Consider the following 9,053-nt stretch of genomic DNA (forward strand, 5'->3'; position numbering starts at 1 on the left):
GAATAACCATTTGATTTTGTGAGGAAAGGTATACACAGAGGATGAGAAAGATGTAGGGTTGGAAAAGAGAGAGAGAATTTAAGAAACAGACTGGAGATTAGTGAAAAACTGATCGTTTATAAGGATGAGAAAGAGAGCAGGAAATATGAAGAGACGCTTTGATTTATAGAAGAAATAACTTTATCATTTAAAAAAATGATTAATTATATTTGTCCATAATCATGAGACATAGATAAAAAGTGGCTATGCTAGTGCACATAAATCAAGATCAATCATGTAAACGCATAGCATGCAAGCACATTTATCTAGTCATATACTCCTAAACTCATCATTACAATATAGAAATATGTGGAAAATAAAAAAACTTCTTTGAGAATAAGATTTTAGAATCCCGATTAGCCAATCTCAGAGAGGTCTTCTTTTACAGGTTATTTCCACTTTTCTCCTCTTACCTTGCTCAGTTGTCGATCCTGCATCATTTTCTTGATCTTTCTCCAACCCATACATTAAGGAATTATATTGTAAAATCTAAATAAATGTATAATAATCTACTAATTATACAAATAAATTATAATTATTTGTTCAGGATAAGTATTTATCAATTTAGATCCATCTTGAATAAATAATTTAAGCATTTGATGAAATTGTAACAGATTAATGATGACAATGATTTTGAACAACTTAGTGCATTTGAATGACCTCTCGTAGACTATTTCAGTATAATGCATTTTGAATTTAAAGTCCATTATATTGTGAAGTTTCGAAAAAGCTCGAAAATGTACTCTTTCAATAGGTTCAAAATTATTTTCAGCAAATCCTTGTTTATCAGAGATAAACTATGTATTCATATAATTATCACTAATTGAGAATGTCAAGGCATGTTGTTAGAGAATTAACTAATTTACATAATTACCTCAACCAAGTTATATTTTAAACTTCATAATATAATTCATATCATAGACTAAGATGTGATATTGAATCATATCATGACTTTTAAAAATTCAACAAATAGACATATCTTGCTACATATGATCATAAGTTGGACTTTCAAACCTACCATTGAATGAGTAGTTAAAGATTTCAAAGCATGAATCCTCAAAACTTGTTCTGAGTTTTTGACATTAATTCTTAAATAAGAAACAATCACTTATAAATTCAGTTAGATTTCACTTCTAGAATATGAGCTATTTCATGTGCTATAAATAAAATTCTCTGATAAGATAAAGTTAAAAATGAAGAATTGAGTAGCAATTCATTAGTATCAATCTTTGAAAGTTGTCTTCATCTATAACTTAACTAATTAAAAAATTTATCACACCATGGAACGCAATAGAAGACTTAATATCAGTATTTATTAGTTCCAAATAAACACTGATATATCAATGATCAATTTTATCGGCATTTATCAGTTTCTGAATAACTAATAAATTTTTAATACTTGATTATTGATGTATTTTAAAATATCTCATCTGTCTTTTAGAACACAGAGCTTGGTGATGACTCATCATTCTTGAAGTGATGATTTGTTGTCTAGTCATAACAGTTGATAGACAATTATATGTCGATGGGTAAGAAATAGCAGTTGACATATAATCTGTATATCAATTACTAGATAGTACACGTAGACTCCAAATGTTCTTTTTGACTGTCAATGGCTAAAATATCCGTTGATATAGTTAAAGTAGATTTAATCAAACTCTTAACTATCCTAGTCCTAATAGTAAATTTCACATAAGAACCATAACTAAACACATGGCTACTAACTAAGAAGTAAAAAAATTTATCTATTACTGCACATATAAATCAAAAAATATCAACGGACATAATTGTCTTCACAACAACCATCCTGTTTATGTGTTATAACTATCAATTGTTTACAAGGCCATTAGTAGGATGATCTTGAAAAGCCAAAATCATGATTCTCTTGCAAAATATATTTTCATCAAAATTCATAAAATATAATTTGGCTACTTATAGCACATACTTAATAGGAATTTAAATACATTTTAACATACATAGCTCACTTACCAATCTCGTGATAGTGAATATTTCAAGTGACTTGGTAGAGATATCTGCTTACATCAATGTGCTTGATTCTTGAGTATTTAAATGAATTCTCAGTTATAGAAAAAGCACCGATGTTGTCATGGAAGATTGGAATTGTTTCCAACTACCAACCATAATCAACAAGTTGATTGTTTGTTCATAAGAAGTGTGCATAACATCTTTCAGCTGCAATGTCTTCATCCTCAACAGAGGAAGTTGAATCAAAGAAATGCTTTTTGCGAACTCAAGATGTTATGTTAGGTCACACAACACTGTAGAAGGAGGTTGAATATAGTGTTTTCACAATCAAATTGATTTAACACAAGTATGTAACAAAGATCAAGTATATTGAATAAACTCCGTTACAATAAGAACTGTTGTTCTCTCTCAGTGATGAACAAGTATCACTAAGAGCTCATAGGTTACAATGTATAATCTTCTCGATAATGATAACACATATAGTATAAACCCTAAGTCCGTGTTTATATAGTACACAGTTACAAGATAACTTCTAATTGATATGGAATATAATTCTATCTCCTAAAATATATCAATCAAATATCTTCTACAAGTCTTCCAGTCTTCTAACTCTTTCCATGCATATATTATTTAATTTAGTCTTGATCTTCTACTGTAAATCAACTTCCTTCCTTATATGAAAGTCTTCCCGCACTTAAGTTCTGATATGACCTTAAGTTCTGATATGACCTTAAGTTCTGACTTCCAGTAAGCCCTGATTTCAGTAAGTCCTGATATGTCCTGTTTATTAAGATCTGAAAACTAAATATGAATCATATTAGACATGACATCTCAAATATATCTAACAATCTCCCTCAACTTATAAATTAAGCAAAATATACAAGTTAATAGATTTGATGATGTCAAAAACATTTAAGTACAAATGTAAATAAGAGTTCAACTAGATAACTAACTACAACTTACAGTCCTTGTAGCTTTTACCAATCTCACTGAGTCAATTTGAATCCATAATGATTCTTGACAAAGCTTGATATCAGTTTTTCTTCTTTAATCCTCAGGACTTGAGAGAGTGTAGTCTTGACTTGCTTCATCTCTTCATTTTGGCTCCCAATCTGGTAGATTGCAGTCCTCAAAGTAGAGATATGGTTTCTTTCTAAACCATCATTCAGTCTTATTACCCTAGGATGAGAAGAATCTTCATTGTAGCACAAACATTTCTCATTCAGTAACACTTCAAGCTTAGCAGAATTCTTCTTCATTGGAATCTCACTTCCATCATTTTCAACAATACTAGGAATGAATTCTGTAACTCTTGAACCAGAAATTCTTGCTTTATCTCAGATGGTCTTCAATATGAAATTTGACCATCTCCTGGTAATATCAAACTTCACCTCTAAAAGGTAATGAAAGAATTGAAGTTCTTTCAATGATTTGGTCAGCACATCTGATTCTGACATCTGATATGTCCTTCCATCTTCAAGAAATAGAATAAGATTTTCCTTGACATTGTGCTTGTCATGAGCATCCAGTACCACTTGAACAGAGATAACCTTATCAAGGTGTTTCTGTGTAACATCTTCAAGAGGTCTGTCAGTCAATAGAAATGGATCTCTAGTAAACACTTCAACTCCTGTTTTTATCTTAGCTTCATCAGAACCTACCCCTGCTCTGTCTCTTGCTTCTCTGGCTTTCAATCTAACAGTCATGAAATCAAATAACAATTGGCTTTTCTTTGGATCTGATGGTTTGACATTTTTCCACAGAAGTTTCTTTTTGTTAGCTACTTTCATCTTGTCTAAATCAACTTGAGCACTGTCAGAGGTTGATGTCTTGATGACTTTATCAGAACTTGTTGTTTCTGTTATAGCTTGCTGTTCTTGACTCTGAACAACTTGAGCCTTGTCAGAGGTTGTCTTTGATTCTTCAGAAATCTTCCTTCCTTTCAGAGTTTGAACATCTTTATCTTCAGCAAGAGTATCATCAGTAACTTGAACCATTTTGCACACAGGTTTCATCAGGATTTGAGAAATTTTCATCTCATGTGGCTTGATTGGTTCATCAACTTTTCCTTTCCATTTGTCTTTGGGATTAATCTCAATCTGTGATCTTGTTTTGGGCTTTGATGCCTCAGTATATGACTTCTCCTTGATCTCAATGCCTTTTACCTTAGGCCTTGAAGGTTTCTTTGAAACAAAAGCTTTGGCTTTAGATTTTTCTTTTCAGCTTTGAATCTAGCTTCTTCCTCCTTGAGATTTTCTAAATCCATTCCTGGATTATGCTTCAGAAATAATCTTCTAGCAATTTCCTCATCAAGTGTCTGAATCTTGGGATCCTTGTAGTAGATAGTAGTCTGCTTTCCCTTGAGCTTCAGAGTTTGCATGAATTTTTGAGAATCTTGACTTCCACCTTGTATCAGAACATCAGGTTTTGTCATCAGACTTTGCTCATCAGAACTTGATATCAGATTTTGAGTTTGAGTACTTGCTATCAGATTTTTGAGTTTGAACAGCTTCAGAACTTGTCTTCTTTTGAATAGAAGATTTGATTGCATCAGTTATTAGTTTCCTTGAAGAAACCTTGCTGCTGTGCTCTTTACCATTGAACTTGACCTCTACCTTTGTTAGGGTTTCCCTGGTCATCAGCTTCATCATATTTCTTCTTCAGTATTTGATCATTAGAGCATTTGGACTTAACTATCTTCTCCCCCTTTTTGGCATCATCTGATAGTAGGAGTGAGAGAAGAAGTTCAACTGAAGATTGGATCTCATCCAATTGAGCCTGTTGAGAAGCTTGATTAGCCAGGACCTCAGAGATTTGGGCCTGTTGCTTCTCTTTAGCTTTCTCAATTGCTTCCACTTTCTCAAGTGTAGGTCTGATAAACCTTGTCTTGTCAAGCTTGATTTGCATATCTAGCTTATTAATTGATTCGTGTAGTGTAGCAGCCTTTACTTGAGTTTGAGAGTGAAGACCTTGAAGGTTCTTGGTAGATAGAGCAGTGATCTTGAGTTGTGTCTTTATATCATAATTTATCAAAAGCTCATCAGCTTTACCAATGTGCTCTATCAGAACTTTAGAGCTTGGAATGAAATCAGAATCATTCCACTTCTTGGTCCACTTTACTCTTTTATGAGTTTCATCCCAAGGAACAGGAGCATCCTGTTCAACAAATTTCTTGACCAATGCTTCCTTTCCAAGCACAGGAGCTGAAGTATGTACCAAGATACTATCTCCAGAGCTTGATGAAGACTCATTATCCTCTGATAACATAACAGTGTGTGAGGCTATAGGAGTTTCTGATTTATCTTCATCTAAATTCTGATCTTCAGGTTCTTGATCCAGAATTGGTGTAGATGGTATCTCAGCGTCAGCATTTAAAGTTGGAGAATGAGTTGGAGATGTCTGAGCTGCTGTAGGAGCTTCCAAATACAGAATATTAGGAGTGTGCAGCCTGTTGATGTCAATTTCAGGACTTAAGCCTGAATCTTCAACTGTAACATCTTCATGAAAAGGAGAGACTGGAGGTGTAACCACTATATCAGGTACAGTATTTTGGGCTGTAGCTGGAGGTGGTAGAGATTCATTCACAATTGGATTTGAGATCAGAGATTCCTTATCCCTTTCCTTAGCTTCTTCAGTATTCTCTGATGGAGGCTTAGCCAAATGCCTCTTAGCCCTCATTTTCTTTAATCTCCTTGCAAATGAAGGAGTTGCTTTATCATCAGAGTTTACAGTTCTCTTTCTATTTAAGGTATCAGAACCTTTAGCTGCAGTTGCTTTATGAGAATCCACAGTTTCAGCTTCAACTGTCACAGGTTCTGATGCATGAACCTGTGCTTCCTCCTCATCATCAGACTCATCCCTTAGAAGCATCCTTCTTCTCTTTATTGGAGATTTAGGAACAGATTTAGCCCTTTTTGGCCTGGAAGATGAAGGTCTGATGGTATGCGCTGATAGTTGAGGTTGAGATGATTGTGTTGGTTTGAAATATGTCCTGATGGAGGGTTGAGTTGGTTGAGGTTGAAAAATTTGATGTTTTTGTGTGGTGGTAGGTACTGATGGAGGTTGGGTTAGTTGGACATCAGTATATATAGAGGTGAATGTGGCTGGATCAGAGTTAACTAAAAACTGTTTGACTAAAATTGGAATTCGGAGGGGTCTCAAAACAGTTTTCTTATTATCAGTAGATAATAAGTCAGTAAAGGCTCTCTTAGTTAGCTTAAATGGTTCAATTAACTCACTTGCTAGTTGGGGTGCATCAGAGCAACAAAAACTATAAATAAACAGACATAATCTAGCAAAGTAAACTATATTTCTATCTTCTGTCATCCTATCCCCAATAAAGCCTAAAATAGCACTTGCATAATCAAAATGAGTTTGATTAATAAGAGCATACCCGATTTGTTGACTGAGAATTGGGATTGCATCAAAATTAGAACATTTGTTGGCAAAAGCCTTTGTGATGCAGTCAAAGAAGAAACTCCATTCCCTCCTTATGTGAGGTCTCTTCAATTGACCCAGCTTTGCCAATGTCTTTTCATAGCCCAAACTAGTCATCATCTGCTGAAGGGCTGGCTCCTCAACTGTTGAACTGTAGTCAAAGTCACTACATGCTCATCCTTGATAAGTGGCATTTTATACCACTTAGAACGTCTTAAAATGGCTTAAATTGGTGTCTTGAAATCAAGTATTTTGTGTATTTGATGTGTTTTTCTAGTGTTTGTGCGTTTCAGGGTAATAGTTGCATTTCGGGGGAGTAATCATCAATAATAAGCCTTGGCATGTGTCTAGCATCGCTAGGGGGAAGAAAGGAGCAGATTACAGCGAAGAAACGGAGGTAATAGCTGAGCGGCCGCGCAGGGACGGGAAATTAAAATATTTATTTTAGACTTCTACTTCTGTTTGGATTCCAACTTCTGTGTAATCTGAGTTTTATGGGACTTCTATATAAGTAGATTCAGAGACGTTTCACGGGTGTTGAATCGTTGTATTAATCGAGGAGCGAAGGAGATAAGGAAGAAGGCCATTTTAGCACACCGCAACGAGAGGAAGCATATTTTCTTGTGATTCTTTATTTCGTTGTAACGTTGGATGCTAGTTTTCTTTGCTTTGAACCTATTTACTCTTGTGACATACTCTAGTTTAATATAATTAGTTTAGTTATTATTCTCTTGTGTTTATTTATCATGTTTTCATATGAACCCATGATGATGATAAGTGCTATCATGGGCTAATCGTGATCATGGGGTCGTAACGGATTTACTATGGAATTCTTTAGTTAGTTTTTTAATACCTTAGTGTGTGATGATTGTATGATATCTAGTATTGGTTGTGCGTATTCGTCTTATGTGCGTCGCGAACATATAAGATAGGGTGTTAATCTCTTGTGAAGCGACGGTGGATCTCGAGATTTAGAACTTGCCATGCTAGCATAGGTTCATGTATGATGTTGCATGATTAGTGGGTAACTCTAACCGTTTTATTCGCTCTGTGTAATCAAAAGGAATAACTTGTGCTTCAATCATTATGTTGTCAATTTCTGTAGACATATAGGGACTCAACATAATTGATGCCTATTCAACTTCTATCTTAATTGTGGATGTTTGGTAGAATGGTATTAGTACAATGAAAGTTGGCTTTTATCAGTTTCGTGTTATTCGATTAATATCATCACTGTTGCATGCTAAGGGTAATAACAATGACTATTGAAGGAAGTAGTAATGAAGTTATGATCTCATGAGTGTTTTAATATTGTTAATTCGAAGTGTTAATTAAGGAGTTAATTTTAGTAGTTAATTGTAGTTAATAATTAGTTAACAATTCTAAGTGTTATTGTCTTAACATTGAGAAGTAAACATACATTGGTGAGTGAGTTTAATTGAACATAATTAGTCTGAGTCTCTGTGGGAACGAACTAGAAAGTATTCTATATTACTTGCGAACGCGTATACTTGCGTGAATATTAGCGCGTGTTTTGCCATAACAAGTTTTTGGCGCCGCTGCCGGGGACTCGGTGTATTTGTTTAGTTTATGTACTTGCCATCATTGGTCGTTAGGACTCAGTGATTAAGACGTATTTGTTACTTATTGTTTCTGGTTGTGTTTCAGGTGCTTTAGCGAGCGTTTATGCAAACTCGTTCTCGTACTCGCAAGAGGACTTTAGATACAGCAGAGGAGATAGACGAAGTTCTTGGTATTCCGGAGAAGATACATTTTGAAGATTCGGATTCAGGAAGTGAGCAGAAAGAACCAGTAATCATGGGTGATCGTATTGTTTCGGCCGATCCAGCTCTTATGGACTTTTCTCGGCCTAAAATTGATGACATTCAGTCAAGCATTCTTCATCCGGCTATTCAAGCTAACACCTTTGAAATCAAGCCGGGCACTATTCAGATGGTGCAAAATTCTGTTTCTTTTGGAGGTGCTGTGACTGAAGACCCCAACATGCACATAAGGAATTTTATCGAGATCTACAGTACTTTCAAATATAATGGCGTGACTGATGAGGCTATCAAGCTGAGGCTTTTCCCATTCTCACTGAGGGATAAAGCTAAGGACTGGTTACATTCTGAACCAGCTGGGTCCATCACTACTTGGCAAGATCTTGCGCAAAAGTTTCTGGTGAAGTTTAATCCAATGGCGAAGACTGCTGCTATGAGAAGTGCTCTTACTCAATTTACGCAGCAACCTACAGAATCTATGTGCGAAGCTTGGGAACGCTACAAGGAAATGTTGAGAAAGTGTCCACATCATGGAATGCTCGATTGGATGGTGATCACTGGTTTCTATAATGGTTTGGGGGCCCAATCTCGGCCCATGCTCGATGCAGCAGCTGGAGGCACCTTGTGGGCCAAAAGCTATACTGAGGCTTATAATCTTATTGAGACTATGGCTGCAAATGAGCATCAAAACCCAACTCAGAGGATGATGCCTGGGAAGGTAGCAGGTATTCTAGAAGTCGATGCAGCCACCGCTATTGCAGCGCAGCTCCAAGCGCTGTCTATGAAGGTCGATTCTCTAGCTACCTATGG

At 35.5% G+C, this 9,053-nt stretch overlaps 1 non-coding gene across 1 annotated transcript; it reads right to left on the reverse strand.

Annotated features, from left to right (window-relative positions):
• Positions 1 to 8,673: 8,673 nt before the first annotated feature.
• Positions 8,674 to 8,780, reverse strand: LOC141662290 (small nucleolar RNA R71). Its single transcript, XR_012550411.1, has one exon. It is a non-coding gene; the product is annotated as a small nucleolar RNA R71 (small nucleolar RNA).
• Positions 8,781 to 9,053: the final 273 nt, after the last annotated feature.

The sequence above is a fragment of the Apium graveolens genome, chromosome 5 (assembly GCF_009905375.1).
Source record: "Apium graveolens cultivar Ventura chromosome 5, ASM990537v1, whole genome shotgun sequence".
NCBI lineage: Eukaryota > Viridiplantae > Streptophyta > Magnoliopsida > Apiales > Apiaceae > Apium > Apium graveolens.